Below are 15,821 nucleotides of genomic sequence, written 5' to 3' on the forward strand. Positions count from 1 at the left end.
TGGCACAAATATGAAACAGAACATTAAATAAATCTAACACACCAAGCATAGTATGTATATATATGATAGTTAAAACCAGTGCTAGACTCTGGAATAAGACTGGACTGATCTGCTGATTATTTCACGTCATGAAGCCTCACTCTCACTGTCCCACAGAATTAAAATGATAGGAAAAAGAGTAAATGACTGGTAAGAAAAAAAAATACTTCTAACTAGGAATAAATTCAAACTTAGAGAAGAGTTGTAAGAGTAGGAATAGTATAATCTTTACCTGGATTCAATTACTGTTAAGATTTTACCCCGTTGGCTTTATCATTAGGGTATTTTATCTCCTTTTTCCTTCAACCCTTACACACATAATTTTTTTCCTCTGAACTCTTTGAATAGAGTTTGAAGAGATTGATCTAGTATGCTAAAAGTACATCACTGTATATATCCTAAGAATAGGGATATTTTCTTCCATAACTAGTACAATGAACAGCATCAGTAAATTTAACATGGATATAAACTTTTATCTAACCTATCATTCATATTCTTGTCACATGACCCAATAATATTTTTATAGCATTTTCCCCCTTCAGTAAGAGTCCTGTCTAGGATCAGTTATTGCATTTAGTTGTCATGTCTCTTTACCTTTCTTTAATCTGAAATGGTTCTAAGGCCTTTCTTTGTCTTTTATGACATTGGCATTTTTTAATAAAATGGTCTTTCGTTTGTCTATCTCATTTGTCTATCTATCTGTCTATCACTATTTATTTGGGATTGTCTGCTATTTCCTCATGATTATATTCGAGTTATGCATTCCACTCAGAATACTGCATAGATGAGGTTATGTCCATCTCAGGAAATCACATCTGGAGGCACTTTGGTGATGTTAGTTTTTCTCATTTGGTTGGTGATGTTAATTTTTATCATTTGCTCAAACTGTTGTCAGATTTCTTCACTCTAGTTACAGTTTTTTCTATAATATAATAAGCAGTCGGTGGGGAAACAGTTTAAGATCATGTGAATATCCTGCTCCTCATCAAAATTTCCACCTAGATTTAGCATCTATTGATGATTCTTCCCTGGACAGTTTTTCCCTTTTTTTGGACAATTTTTTCTGTAATGGGTGAAAACTCCTGGTATTCCAGTTCTGGCCCTCTTTCCAGTCAACATCAGTATTCTAATGTAAGCAAAAACCATTCATTGACTGACTGATTTACAGTTGACCCTGAACAATGTGGGTTTAAACTATGGGTTCGCTTATATGTGTATTTTTTCCAATTAAATGCAGTACAGTACTATAAATATATTTTCTCTTTCTTCTGATTGTCTTAATATTCTTTTCCCTAGTTTAGTTTTAAGAATATAGTATATAATAGATACAACATACAAAATATGTATTAATTGTTTACGTTATGAATAAGGCTCTGGTCAACAGTAGGCTATTAGTCATTAAGTTTTGTGAGAGTCAAAGTTTGTGGATTTTTTGACTGTGTGAAATGTTGGGGCTCTTAACCCCTGTGTAATGTTCAAGGGTTAACTGTGTTTATTCGTTCGATCATTGATCATTGGTATGAGCTCATGAATATCTGTTCTTTTCAATGTTTTATAATTCACTACTGAATTATAAATTGTCCGTGTTTTGTTGCATCATCAGAAAATGGGGGGAATCCCTGGGTGGCGCAGCGGTTTAGCGCCTGCCTTTGGCCCAGGGCGCGATTCTGGAGACCCAGGATCGAATCCCACGTTGGGCTTCCGGTGCTTGGAGCCTGCTTCTCCCTCTGCCTGTGTCTCTGCCTCTCTCTCTCTCTCTGTGTGATTATCATAAATTAAAAAAAAAAAATTCTTAAAAAAAAAAAAAGAAAATGGGTCAGAAACTGATGGTTTTTTTGTTGGAGGAAAAATTATAGAAAGGCAAAGAGATAATTTTAGGAAGGAGATCCTGGTTATTAGGGCTATAGAGAAATCAAGAAATATAAAGATTTAGGAAAGGACATTACATTTAGGAGAACAATTTCAGTATTTGAAACTGGCAAGAGTTATATAAAAGGGACTTTTGTACTTTTGTTACTTTTGTAAAGATAACGTTGGGACGCCTGGGTGGCTCAGCGGTTGAGCCCCTGCCTTTGGCCCAGGGCGTGATCCCAGAGACCCTGGATCGAGTCCCACATTAGGCTCCCTGAGTGGAGCCTGCTTCTCCCTCTGCCTATGTCTCTGCCTCTTTCTATGTATCTCATGAATGAATAAATAAAATCTTAAAAAAAAAGAAAGATAATGTTGAAGAAAAATGTGAAGAGTTTTTGGAAAGTTAAATAGCCAAGTAATGCTAGTACTGTATTTTGCTAGACTTGAAACATTTGTAAAATATGAAATGAGTGATTATTTTGAAAAATCTACCATGGATTAGAAGCTGAATTAGACATAGGTAATGAGAAAAGTATGGTGAGTAAGCCTGTAAATGAAGTGACCTAAATAAACAGTGGGAATCCTCTGAAAACATGTAGTGAGTAATTTATTTCAGACTTTTGTATGATACTGAGGTCTAGGAAGCAAGATGCTGGTAAGGCAAATGATGAGGAATAAATAGGAATACCACTGAAGGCTGCAGGGCGGGACAGGGACCTGGCAAAGTGCTCTCATTTTTGGCAGTTGCAAAATGATTCTTTAAGTAAATTGAACCTTTTTTTTTTTTTTTTTTTTTTTTTTGCTGGGAATAAGAAGTTGTGACTGGTTGATTCTGATATAGGAAAGAAATAGGATATATTGGAGACATTTTAGGATATACTTAGAGATATTGGCCAACTCTGATGATGTGGCCAAAGACCAGCAACTGAAAAGGATATTTTAATTACAGGGAGTAATTTGGTCTAAGAATAGAAAGCAATGAAAATGTAACAGATCCGAGAAGGGAGGCACATTATCCCATTGGTAACCCTTGACATTTAATATATAGTGTAGTTCTCATTGACAACTCCATTAATGAGGACTTAAGCGAACATAAGAACACACAAAAAAGGAAAGAGAATCATGGATTAGGGAAAGTAGACATATTAATCAAAAGCAAAAAACCTTATTTTTGTATATATCCAGAAGACATTCTAAATTCTCTTAAAATTTTATAAAATGGCTGTAGATCCTCCTGGATCTCTTGACCGATATATCTGAAAGAAATGAAAAGTTTGTTTTTCCTCCTTTCTTTTTTTTTCTTTTCTTTTTTTTTTTTTTTTTTTTTTACTCATTATGCCTTTTGTTTTACTGTTCTATCTTGAAATTTTAGTACAGTCGAGTAAAAGTGGTGATAGTGGTCACCTGTGTCTTACTCTTTTTTAAAGGGCAGTGCTTGTGATGTGCCACCATTATGTATTATGTTTGCTGTAGATTTTTGGAGAGATGCATTCCATTCACTTCATCACTTTTTCTAGGTAAAATTTGCATTTAATTTTTAAATGCATTAATGCTGTTGAATATTACAGAAATATTATTTTCTGAGTCTATTGAAATGATGTTATAGTTTTGCTCCTAATGGGTTGCATAATATACAGTATTTTAGTAACAGGAAATTCCCATTAAATTTCGTAAACAAAAAGACTATTAGTTTCTTCTCCAAGAAATGAGAAGTCTTTTTTCTCTTTGGTTACACCAGGTCCTATTCTGAATCCTGTAGGTTGTGGTACTGATGGCAGCTCTTCAGAAGTCAGCAGGAATGAAACTGAATTGGGGACTGAGAGGGTCAGCTATGAATTTGCAAATGTAGTGTAGTTTGTGTATGTGTGTATTTGATCAACCTTGATTTCTTTGCCTTCATAATCTTTGATAACTGCAGATTTCAAATATAGTTAGATATAGAAAGATTAATAATGTGATTTCAAATTATATAGAGTTCCAAGTAAAAGTGTAGCTGGAGGGATTTTACAGGTGACCACAGGTAATTATGTAAAACTTCCAAGTAGATTAAATTTATATTCCATTTTTATTCGCTATCATACATGGAATTTTTTGTAGCACACACTAGATGTTATTGAGAAAATATTTTAAATTACAGTCTGTATTAATAGGTTATAAATTACCTTAATCTAATAATACTCAAATTTCTTGCAAATAATGATGTAGGTTTTTTTTTTTTTTTTAACATATTTTTAAATAATTACCTGTTTATTTAGATCACTTCTTTTCTCTGGGATATTATCTGTGTATTTCATTTCAGAAAGATATTCTGGAAAATACTTGATTTTAATCTAATAGCTTTGGCAGGTTTTGCATGGGCAACCATTCTCTTCCATAAAATTGAATTAACTGTTGGAGGGAATTTGATTAAGCCATTTTTACTCACTTTCCTATTATGTTGTCAGAGTTGGAATTTCCTGTTTTATCTGAAGCTATTGGTGTGTATTGGGATCCTTCTTTCGGGGCCCTGATATGATTTGCGAGTTTTGGCTTTTTTGTTGTTGTTTTTATTCAGTATAAAAGTGACCTATTTATCAGTGTATATTTGGGTTTTAAGAAAAAGAGTTTTTAAATGTATGAGTTCTGAACTCTCATGAAGGTTTACTAAAATAAAGGGCTATGATTAACTTTTCTAACAGACATTCTTTCATATCTAATTATATTAAATATTTCTTGTGCTAATTATTTTATTTCATTTTCATATTAAAGTTATATAAATTTTCCATATAGGGGCACCTGGATGGTTCAATCAGTTAAGTGTCTGCCTTGGGTTCAGGTCATCATCTCAGGGTCTGGGGATCGAGCCCTGTCTGCATCAGTCTCCCTGCTCAGTGGGGAGTCTGTTTCTCCCTCTGCACCTCCACCCTATTTGTTTTCTTTCAAATAAATAAATAAATAGATAAATAGAAAATAAATAGATAAATCCCTTAAAAGATTTCCATGCAAATTAATAAACAGTAATCATAGTTTTCCTTACTAAAATACTGTATCAGCCCCTTATTTTGCATTACATTAATTATAATATTCTCATGTTCCACATATTATAAGTAATTGAAGATTTGAGTAAATAGTAATAAAGTAAGAACATCTGGGGAAAATTAGACTATACCAAGGAGTTTGACTTCATGGTGTCAGGGGCAGGGAGGTGGGCAGTAGAGTAGTGATGAGATAAGAGGCCTGTTTTTCTTGTGTTTTAGTTTATCACAATTTAGAAGAGAAACTCATAAGGTAAATGTACCTAGAACTAGAGCAAGCTTACATGATTTATCAGTTTCTCAGAGTTTGATACAGTAGTCACGATAATCTGGTGAGTGATCTTTGTGTGAAAAAAGTCTACTCAGTATCATGAAAACATCTATTATTACACAAAGGATAAATATAATTTCTGTTTTGCATTATTGGAAGTTAACAAAGCCCTTTATTCGTTTTGCTTAACTCTTAGAATTCTGACAAGATTTGTTTGTCACAATTGAGCATGTTAGGGGATCCCTGGGTGGCGCAGCGGTTTGGCGCCTGCCTTTGGCCCAGGGCGCAATCCTGGAGACCCGGGATCGAATCCCACATCAGGCTCCCGGTGCATGGAGCCTGCTTCTCCCTCTGCCTGTGTCTCTGCCTCTCTCTCTCTCTCTCTGTGACTATCATAAATAAATAAAAAAAAAATTAAAAAAAAACAAAACAATTGAGCATGTTAATATATACATTTAATATTTACTGTTACCCTTCCCCAAAATGAAGTACACTTTTCTGATCTTTAATCCTAGAAGTTGATAAGATGAAACCTTGCATATGGTGAATTTTGTTTTCTTACATGGTCAAGTATTCTGGTTACTGAAAGATTATCTCCTTTTTCCTTTTTGAATATATTTTGTCCTGTTTTCCTGTCCAGACAAACTCTTCTGGATATAATTTAAACTTTGTGGGATGATTAAAATGGTACTTTTAAGTTCTAAAAATGAGAAGTGCTGTTGAGGAGAGTTTTGGTTAGTAAAAATGAGATACTTTTGTACATGTAATTCAGTATATTACTTATATTTGAGATTTACTGAGACTTGAAGTCCCAAAAAGTTTTAGGATTTTCTGATATACATGGTACTTAGAGTTTGTGTGTTTGGATTATGTGATTTTATAAAAGTACTTAGTATTCTGTGATTATTACTGTTGTGGTTTAAGAGCTTGCCTCTTTTTCTTTTTTTTTTTTTTTAAGATTTTATTTGAGAGAGAAGGAGAGAGTGAGTGAGTGAGGTGTGTGGGGGTGGGGGCGGAGATAGAGGGAGAGGAACTCTGCAGTGAGTGCAGTGCCTGACTTGGGGCTTGATCCCACAACCCCGAGATTACAACCTGAGCTGAAATCAGGAGTCAGATACTCAACTGACTGGGCCACCCAGGTGCCTTAAGAGCTTGACTCCTTTAAAAAGCCAAGTTAATGAGTCAGTCATGCAAAGACACACTTAGGTGATGGTTGTTTTTTATTGAAGAATAATTGACATAGTATTATTAATTTCAGGTGTATAACATAGTGATTTGATATTTATATACATTCTGAAATGGTCACCACAGTTATCATTTGTCACCATACAAAGATGTTACAATGTTAGTAACTGTATTCCCTATGCTGTATCTTAATTACATCCTGTTTTTATTTTATAATTGAAAGATTGTACCTCTTAATCCCCTTCACCTATTTAGTTCATCCCTCCAGCTCCACCCCCTCAACTCTGGCAACCATCAGTTTGTTTTCTGTATCTGAGTCTGTTTCTGTTTTGTTTTTGTGTGTTCATTTGTACTTTTTATTTTCCACATATATATGAAGTCATATGGTGTTTGTCTTTCTCCATCTGATTTATTTCACTTAGCATAAAACCCTTGAGGTCCATCCATATTGTTGCAAATGATAAGATTTCTTTCTTTTCTTTCTTTCTTTCTTTCTTTCTTTCTTTCTTTCTTTCTTTCTTTCTTTCTTTCTTTTTCTTTCTTTCTTTCTTTTTATTTTGTATGTGTGTATACACCACATCTTCTTTATCCATTAATCTGTCAGTGCACTTGTAGGCTGCTTCCATATCTTAACTATTATAAATAATGCTGCTGTGAACATAGGGGTGCATACGTCTTTTCAAATTAATATTTTCACTTTTTTGGGTGAATATCTAGAAGTAAAATTGCTTGGATTGTATGGTAGTCCTCTACTTTTAATTTTTTGAAGAACTTTCATATTGTTTTCTATTGTGGCAGAGCCACTTTACATTCCCACCAGTGGTGCATAAAGGTTCTTTTTTCTCCACATCCTCACCAACACTTGTTACACTTGTTATGTCTTTTTGATACTAGCTATTGTGACAGGTGTGAGATGATATCTCATTGTGGTTTTGATTTGCATTTCCATGATGGTTAGTCATATTGAGCATCTTTTCAATGTTTTTTGGCCATCTGTGCTTTTTTGGTCATCTGTATGTCTACTTTGAAAAAATGTGTATTCTGGTCCTCTGTCCATTTTTAAATTGGATTGTTTCTTGATATTGGGTTTTTAGACTTTATGTATTTTGGTGGTTAATCCCTTATTGGATATATTATTGCAGGTAACTTCTCCTGTTGAGGAGGTTGCATTTTCTTTTGATGATGGTTTTCTTTGTTGTACAAAAGCTATCTAGCTTGATGTTATCCCATTTGTTTATTTTTACTTTTGTTGTCCTTGCCTGAGGGGACAGATAAAAAATATGGCTAAGGTGAATGTCAGTGAGCTTTACTGCCTGTTTTCTTTTAGGAGTTTTATGCTTTCAGGTCTTCCATTTATATCTTCTTATTTTTTAAAAGATTTTATTTATTCATGAGAGGCAGAAAGGAGAGAGGCAGAGACATAGGCAGAGGAAGAAGCAGGCTCCCTGCGGGGATCCTGATGCAGCAGTTGATCCCTGGACCCCAGGATCACAACCTGAGTCAAAGGCAAATGTTCAACTACTTATCCACCCCGGTGTCCCCGTTCATGTCTTTAATCCATTTTGAGTTGAATTTTGTTTATGGTGTAAGAGAGTGGTCCAGTTTTATTTTTTTCATGCAGCTGTCCAGTTTTACTGGCACTGTTTATTGAAGAGACTGTCTTTTCCCCACAGTACATTCTTGTCTCCTTTGTTATAGACTAATTGACCATATGAGTATGGGGTTATATTTGGGCTATCTCTTCTATTCCATTGAGCTGTGTTTCTGTTTTTATGCCAGTATTATACTATTTTGATTAGTAATATAGTTAGTAGTATAGCTTTGCAGTATAGTTTGAAATTAAGGAGCATATCTTCATCTTTGTTCTTCTTTCTCAAGTTCTTTTTGGCCATTTTGGGGTCTTTTGTTGTTCCATACAAATTTTAGGATAATTTGTTCTTTCTGTGAAAAATGCCACTGTAATTTTGATATGATTTGCATTGAATCTGTAGATTGCTTTGGATAGTATGGACACTTTAACAATATGAATTCTTCCAATCCATAAACATACTGTATCTTTACATTTCTTTGTGTGTCTTCAATTTTTTTTCATCATCATACAGTTTTCAATATAGAAGCCTTTCACTTCCTTGGTTAAATTTATTCCTATCTACTCTTTTTAATGCAATTGTAAATGGAATTGTTTTCTTAATTTCTCTTATAGTTTGTCATTAGTGTATAGAAGATGAAACAGGTCTCTGTTATGTTGATTTTTGTCCCTTGCAACTTTACTGAATTCATTTAGTCCAATAGTCTTTGGGTAGAGGCTTTAAGGATGTCTATTTATAGTGTCATTTCATCAGTGAACAGTATGTTTTACTTCTTCTGTTCCAATTTAGATGCCTTTTATTTTTTTTTCTTGTCTGATTGCTATGGCTGCTATGTCCAACACTATGTTGAATTAAAGTGTTGGAAGTGGACATCCTTGTCTTATTCTTGATCTACAGGAAAAAGTTTCAGTTTTTCATCATTGAATAAAATGTTAGCTTTTACCTTGTCATATGTGGCCTCTATGATGCTGAAGTACATTCCCTCTGTACTCACTTTGCTAAGAGATTTTATCATAAATGGATGTTGAATTAAGTGAAATGCTTTTTTCTTTTTTTTACATCTTTTGAGATGATCATATGTTATTTATCCTTCCTTTTGTTAATGCATTGTAGCACATTGATTAATTTGTGGATGTTGAACCATTCTTAGATCCCTGCAATATATCCCATTTGATCACGGTATATGATCCTTTAATTGTATTGTCAAATTTGGCTTGCTAATGTTTTGTTGAGGATTTTTGCATCTATGTTCATTAGCAATATTGGCCTGCAATTTTCTTTTTTGTAGTGTCTTTGGTTTAGGACATGGTAATGCTGGTCTTGTAAAATGAGCTTGAACGAATTCCTTTCTCTTCAGTTTTTTAGGATAGTGTGAGAAAGATAGATATTAATTCTTCTATAAATGTTTTGTAAAATTCACCTGTGAAAGTTGTCTGGTTCTGGACTTTTCTTTGTTGGGTATTTTTTGATTATTCATCCAGTATCCTTACTAGTAAGTAATTTTCAGTTTCTTTCAGATTTTCAGTTTCTTTCTCATTCAGTCTTAAAAGATTGTATTTCTAGGAATGCATCCATTTTTTTCTAGGTTGTCCAAATTTTTGCTATCTAAATTTTCATACTAATATGGTCCTTTATATTTCTGTGGCATTGGTTGTAATTTCTCCTCTTTCATTTCTGATTTTATTTATTTGCATCCCCTTTCCTTTTTTTTTTTTTTTTTTGATGAGTCTTACTAAAGGTTTATCAGTTTTGTTTATCTTTTCAAAGAACTAGCTTTTAGTTTCATTAATCTTTTTTACCTTTTTGAAGTCTCTACCCATTTTTATTCTCTATTTTCATTCTGATCTTTATTATTTCCTTCCTTCTACTAACTTTAGACTTTGTTTCTTTTTCTAGTTCCTTTAGGTGTAAGGTCAGGTTGTTTATTTTAGGTTTTTCTTATTTATTGAGGTGGGCTTGTATTGCTAGAAACTCCCTCCTTAAAATTGCTCTTGCTGTGTCCTATTGATTTTGGAGCAGTGTGTTTCCATTTTCAGCTGTCTTAAGATATTTTTTTGATTTCCTCTTTGATTTCTTTATTGACTCATTGGTTGTTTAGTAGCATATTGTTCAGTCTCCATGTGTTGTGTTTTTTCTAGTTTTCTTCCTGTAGTTGATTCCTAGTTTCAGATGATTGTGGTTGGAAAAGATCAGTCTTTTTAAAATTAGACTTGCGACTTCTTTTGTGGCTTAACATGATAATATTCTGGAAAATGTTCCATATGTACTTGAGAAGAATATATATCCTGCTGGTTTGGGATGGAATGTTCCATATGTATCTGTTTAGTATACATGGTCTAATGTGTTGTTCAAGGTCTGGATGATGTATTCATTAATATAAGTGGGCTGGTAAAATCCCCTACTGTTACTATATTACTGTCAATTTCTCCCTTTGTGTCTACCAATATTTGCTTTATATTTAGATTCTCCTATGACTTCTGCATAAATATTTACATGTATTTTATCTATTTTTTTATATGATTGATCCCTTTGTAATTACATAATCTGCTTGTTTCCCTTTATAGCCTTTGTTTTAAAGTTCATTTTGTCTGATACAAATATTGCTCCTCTCATTTTGTCTGATGTTAGGTATTGCTACCCCAGCTTTCTTTTCATTTCCATTTGCATGGAATATCTTTTTTCCCCCCTTTTATTTTTCAGTCTGTGTATCTTTAGATCCAGAATCTCCTGTAGGCTGTATATAGATAGATCTTATTTTTTGAATCCATTTAATCACTTATATCTTTTTATTGGAGAATTTAGTCCTTTTACATGGAAAATAATTATTGATAGATACGTATTTATTTGCCTTTTGTTAATGGTTTTCTGTTGGTTTTGTAGTTTTCTGTTCTCTTTTGTTTTCTTCATTGTGATTTGTTGACTTTTTTATTGTTATTTTTGGATTCCTTTCTCTTTATTTTTTGTGTATCATACGTTTTTTTTTGGTTTGTGGTTGTCATGAGGCTCATATATAACAACCTATGTATATAGCTATCTATTTTAAGTTGGTGGTTTAAATTCTAACACATTCTGAAAGCACTACACTTTTATTCTTTTCTTTCACTGTGTTTTGTTTTTGACATCTTATTTTATGTCTTTTTATTTAATGTATCCCTTAACTCATTATTGTAGATTTAGGTGATTTTACTACTTTTTTTTTTAATCTTCATACTAGCTTAATAAGTGGTCAATCCACTACTTTTTCTATATGTTTGCCTGTACCAGTGAGTTTTTTTTTCTTTCATATATTTTCTTTTATTTTTTAGTTATGGCCTTTTCTTTTGTGCTTAACGAAGTCCTTTTAACATTTTAATATTTCTTGTAAAGCTGTTTAGTGGTGATGAACTCTTAGGTTTTTCTTATTTGGGAATCTGTAAACTTTATAAACTCTTCAATTCTAAATGATAACCTTGCTCAGAGAGTATCCTCAGTGGTAAGTTGTTTCCTTTTCAGCGCTTGATTTATTTAAAGTTTTTTTTTTTTTTTTGAAGATTTTTAAAATTTTTTCATGAGAGGCACAGAGAGAGGCAGAGACATAGGCAGAGGAGGCTCCCTATGGGCAGCCTGATGTGGGAGTTGATCCCAGGACCCCAGGATCATGACCTGAGCCAAAGGTAGATGCTTAACCACTGAGCCACCCGTGTGCCCCTCCCTGCCCCCTTTTAAGATTTTATTTATTTATTAGACAGAGAGAGAGAGAGAGAGAGAGTGTGTGCCCAAGCAGGAGGAGTGGCAAGCTGAGGAAGAGGGGGAAGCAGGCTCCCCGGTGATCAGGGAGCTGGACATGGGGCTGGATCCCAGGACCCTGGGATCATGACCTGAGCTGACAGCAGATGCTTAACCGACTGAGCCACCCAGCCCCCCCCCCCCCCCCCCCCACTTTTTAGCACTTTAAGTATATCATGCCTACTCTCTTCAGACCTGTAAAATTTCTGCTGAAAAATTAGTTGATAATCTTGTGGGGAGTCTCTTATGTATAACTAATTGCCTTTTCCTGCTGCTTTTAGAATCGTCTTTATCTTTGGTTTTCCTGGGTGGCACAGTCAGTTAAGTGTCCAACTCTTGATTTCGACTTAGGTCATAATCTCTGAGTCATGGGATTTAGCCCTGTGTAGGGCTCCACGCTCAGCAGGGAATCTGCTCAAGGTTCTCTCTTCCTCTCTCTCCCCCTCCACTCCTCCCTGTGCTTGTCTGCGCTGTCTCTCCTTAAAATAAATAAATCTTAAAAAAAAAAAAAAGATTGTCTTTAGTTTTTGACACTTTAGTTATACTGTGTCTTGGTATGGATATCTTTTCTATCTCTGTTGATGTTCATCCTTTCATGAGTTTGGTAAACGTCTTTATGACCATTATTTTAAATTCTTTATTGGATGGGTTGCCCATCTCCCAGTTTGTTTCTTTCTTTTTCTAAGATTTTGTTTTGTTCTTTTGTTTGGAATGTATTCTTCTCTTTTTTGCGCAGCATTCTATTGGTTTTTGTGATTTAGATAGTTCAGCTACATCTCTTGGTTTTGAAGGAGCGGTAGGAGTTATTCTGTGGGGCCCAATTCCTTAAGTAGGAGTTGTTCTGTGGGGCCCAGAAATCTGATCTCCCCTGGCCATCAGAGCCTGATGTTCCAGAGGGTATTCCCTGTGTGGGCTTTGTGTACCCTCCTGTTGTGGCAGGGATGCAACTGCTATAGGCACATTGCTGCGCATTGTCCTGCAAGTGCTAGCTGAGATGCTGGGTTGTGTGGGGCTCTTAGTGGGACATTCCCCCTGGCGTTAACCATCTTGAGGGAGGATTCCAAAATGGCACTTTCCAATGTTGGGATCACCATGGCTGAAGAACTAGCAAAAATATCTAGAATGTGGCCCACCTGCCTCTTGCCTTTCTGGCGCTTGTTCCAAGGGTGATAAGTAGATTTCCTTTACCTCTGTTTTGTGAACTTTTTTTGGATCTGGTGTTTTTGCATTGGTTTCTCGATTCAGTAAGTCTGTGTGTGAGCCCTTTAAAAGTGAGTTTTCCTTTCCTTCTAGTTCTGTAGTTTTCCTGATATACTCCCTTCTGGTTTTCAAAGCCAGGCATTTAATCTTCTCTCTCCTGTGCAGGATATTAGGGTTGGCGTGCATGATGTGGAGCTTAAATCTTTCCCTGCTCCAAAAGAAGTTCCACAATCTCAAGTGTCTATGGAGCACCATACCTGGGGTGTGGTTTATTACTTAGCGAGATTTTATCTCTGCTTCTTCTACCCATCTTGGTGTTTTCCCATATTGTGGAGGCTGTTTTCATTCACTATCTAGGCCCCCTTTACAGGGAGTTATTTCAAATACTGTTGTAAATTGTTATGTCTGTGAAAATAGGTGAGTTCAGGAATTTACTACCCACCATCTTGAATTGTAACCTTGAAGAATACTATCAATCTAAAGATGGATGTTTTGAGGGACACTTGGGTGGCTCAGCAGTTAAGTGCCTGCCTGTGGCTCAGGACGTGATCCTGGAGTCCCGGGATTGAGTCTCACATCAGGCTCCCTGAATGGAGCCTGCTTCTCTCTCTCTCTCTCTCTCTCTCTCTCCCCCTCCCTCCCTCCCTCTCTGTGTCTCTCATAAAAAAATAAATAAAATCTTTAAAAAAATGGATGTTTTGGGTATGTGGAAATCTGAGACTAAGTTGAACCAAATATATTGCTCTTAGGAAATAATAAACTTATGTTAATTGGTTTCTATGCACCAAATCTTGGTTAAATACAGCCCAAAATAGAGTAAGCTATGGAGGGTCAAATGAGAATAATTCTAGTCAAATGAAAAGACACTATGGTATTTTTTGAACTTCGCGTTTTTTTAATTCTCATACTTGAGAAAATGATTTTACCAGTCTATTTCCCAAAAGTAACTTATACAGAACATAATATATACATGGTTGAATCTTATTACCAGTGAGCTCTGTTTTCTGGTGAACGTTATTCCTTTAAGAGCTGCCAGAAGTAGCTTAGTCTGAAACTTTCTGTCTCATTTTAAACATGTCTGACTGAGAAACTCTGTGTCAAAACAAATCTAGCCCTCTGTCAAGAGTGTGACACGTTCTTCATAGGGAAATTCTGGAATTGCCTTTAAGGAAGTATTTTAATAATTTCTTTGGAACCCTTATTAATTGGTTATATCAACTCTGAAGCTGAGGTGGAGATAGGCCGTAGATCTGAGTTTTCTAGTTTTGTTATCATTTATTCTAAGTATGATAATTTGTATTTGAGGATTTATTCTGGGGTTTATCTATATTCATTGAACATTTATACTAATGAGGCTTAAGATGTATTTTGTCTTTGTTCAAGCTGTACACCAGCTTTAGGGATTTTTGAGAAGGGATGCCTTTTAAAAAGTTTGATTTGCAAAAAAAAAAAAAAAAAAAAAAAAAAAAAAAAATTCTGATTTGCAATAATACATGTATGGATAGTCTGTCAAGGTTACATTTTGAAAATTAGGAATTTTTGTTGTTTTAGAAAATTTAATCTTAAATCAGTGCCTATCAGTGAAGCACAGAGCTTGAGAGATTTCTTTTGTTTCCTGAATACAAGAGATTGTATATTTCAGTGAGAGAAACTGATGTCTGAGTCCCTGAAATCACAGATTTCAGTAGTCCATGGTTATAGGGGATACAGACTTCACTTTTGATGGTACGTTTTTGAGTTACTTTAGTAAGGTAGAGATAAAGGAATCACTGTAATTCATCACATGATTTTGACTTATATCACTCATAGGTATACTTGAAGGCATTGTGATGTTGTGTAAAGGACATGGCTTGTGGAATGTTACAGACTTGATTTTAAGTACTATTTATTAACTGTGTGATATGAAATAAATTGATTTAACAACGCCTATATTTCTTCATCTGTACAAGTAAGAATAATGATTATAAGATTTTTTTCATATGGTTATTATGGGAATTAAATGACATTTTTAAAATACAAAGAAGAATCTTTCTTTTAGGACATCTTCCAGGCATCCTCACTCCCACCCCAGTATCATGGTTTGAAGAATACATTTAAAAAGTTATCCTTCTGAGTAGCAAAAGTAAATGACATTAGTAATGTAAATTAATTTACTGCTGTTTTATTGAGCTCTAATACATGTGGTATCTTGTATTTATATTGTTGGAGTCTTAGTTTCAAACCTAGTAAACAAGTAACTTAATGCAAACTTTAAAATTCTGCTATAATATTTGTACCTGTTAGAAGCTCAAAGTAAGATATTAGGTGAATCATAGAGACTACAATTTGGCAGCTTTTTGAAGAGACTACTTAATTGGAGGTACTTCTAGGCTTCCAGCAGTATTATTTAGAACCAAGGAAAATGGGGGGGGGGGGGGGGGGAGCCAGAAAGAAAGAGAAAAAAAGAGTCTCATGTAATTATTCAATTCGTTGTGAGTTCAGAAACTTCAATTTAGTAGGCAAATTAAATTCGGATTAATGTTATAAAAGTTAGCAAAAATAAAATTGAGATCCTTTATTTGTTTTTTCTTTTATCTTCAACATACGTTTTTGGGGTGCAGGATGCTGAGATAGCCATGTATATATATATAAAGGGATATAGTATGTGCTTTTTCTCTTAGCTTTATTCTTACCCCTTCTCCTCCTACCTTTTTGTAGTTCTTTCATAGCACACATAATCTGCCTATCTCAAATTAGAAACCTTGAAAATTTACTAAATCTATTTCTCTTCTTTCATAACTATGTCTAGGTACCACCATTTTTTCTCATATTCTTTTGTCTTAGTCCTCCCTTTCTAAAGCTACTATGCTAGTTTCTTTGTTAGTACTCTACATCACCATTGGAATTCTCTTTCTGACTCATTGTATG

The 15,821-nt window shown here is 34.5% G+C and overlaps 1 protein-coding gene across 30 annotated transcripts in view; it reads left to right on the forward strand.

Annotated features, from left to right (window-relative positions):
• Positions 1 to 15,821, forward strand: part of TBC1D5 (TBC1 domain family member 5) — a 529,331-nt gene that overhangs the window by 109,294 nt on the left and 404,216 nt on the right. The gene's annotated exons all lie outside the window — the stretch shown is intronic.

Source organism: Vulpes vulpes, chromosome 11 (assembly GCF_048418805.1).
Source record: "Vulpes vulpes isolate BD-2025 chromosome 11, VulVul3, whole genome shotgun sequence".
In the NCBI taxonomy this organism is placed as follows: Eukaryota; Metazoa; Chordata; class Mammalia; order Carnivora; family Canidae; genus Vulpes; species Vulpes vulpes.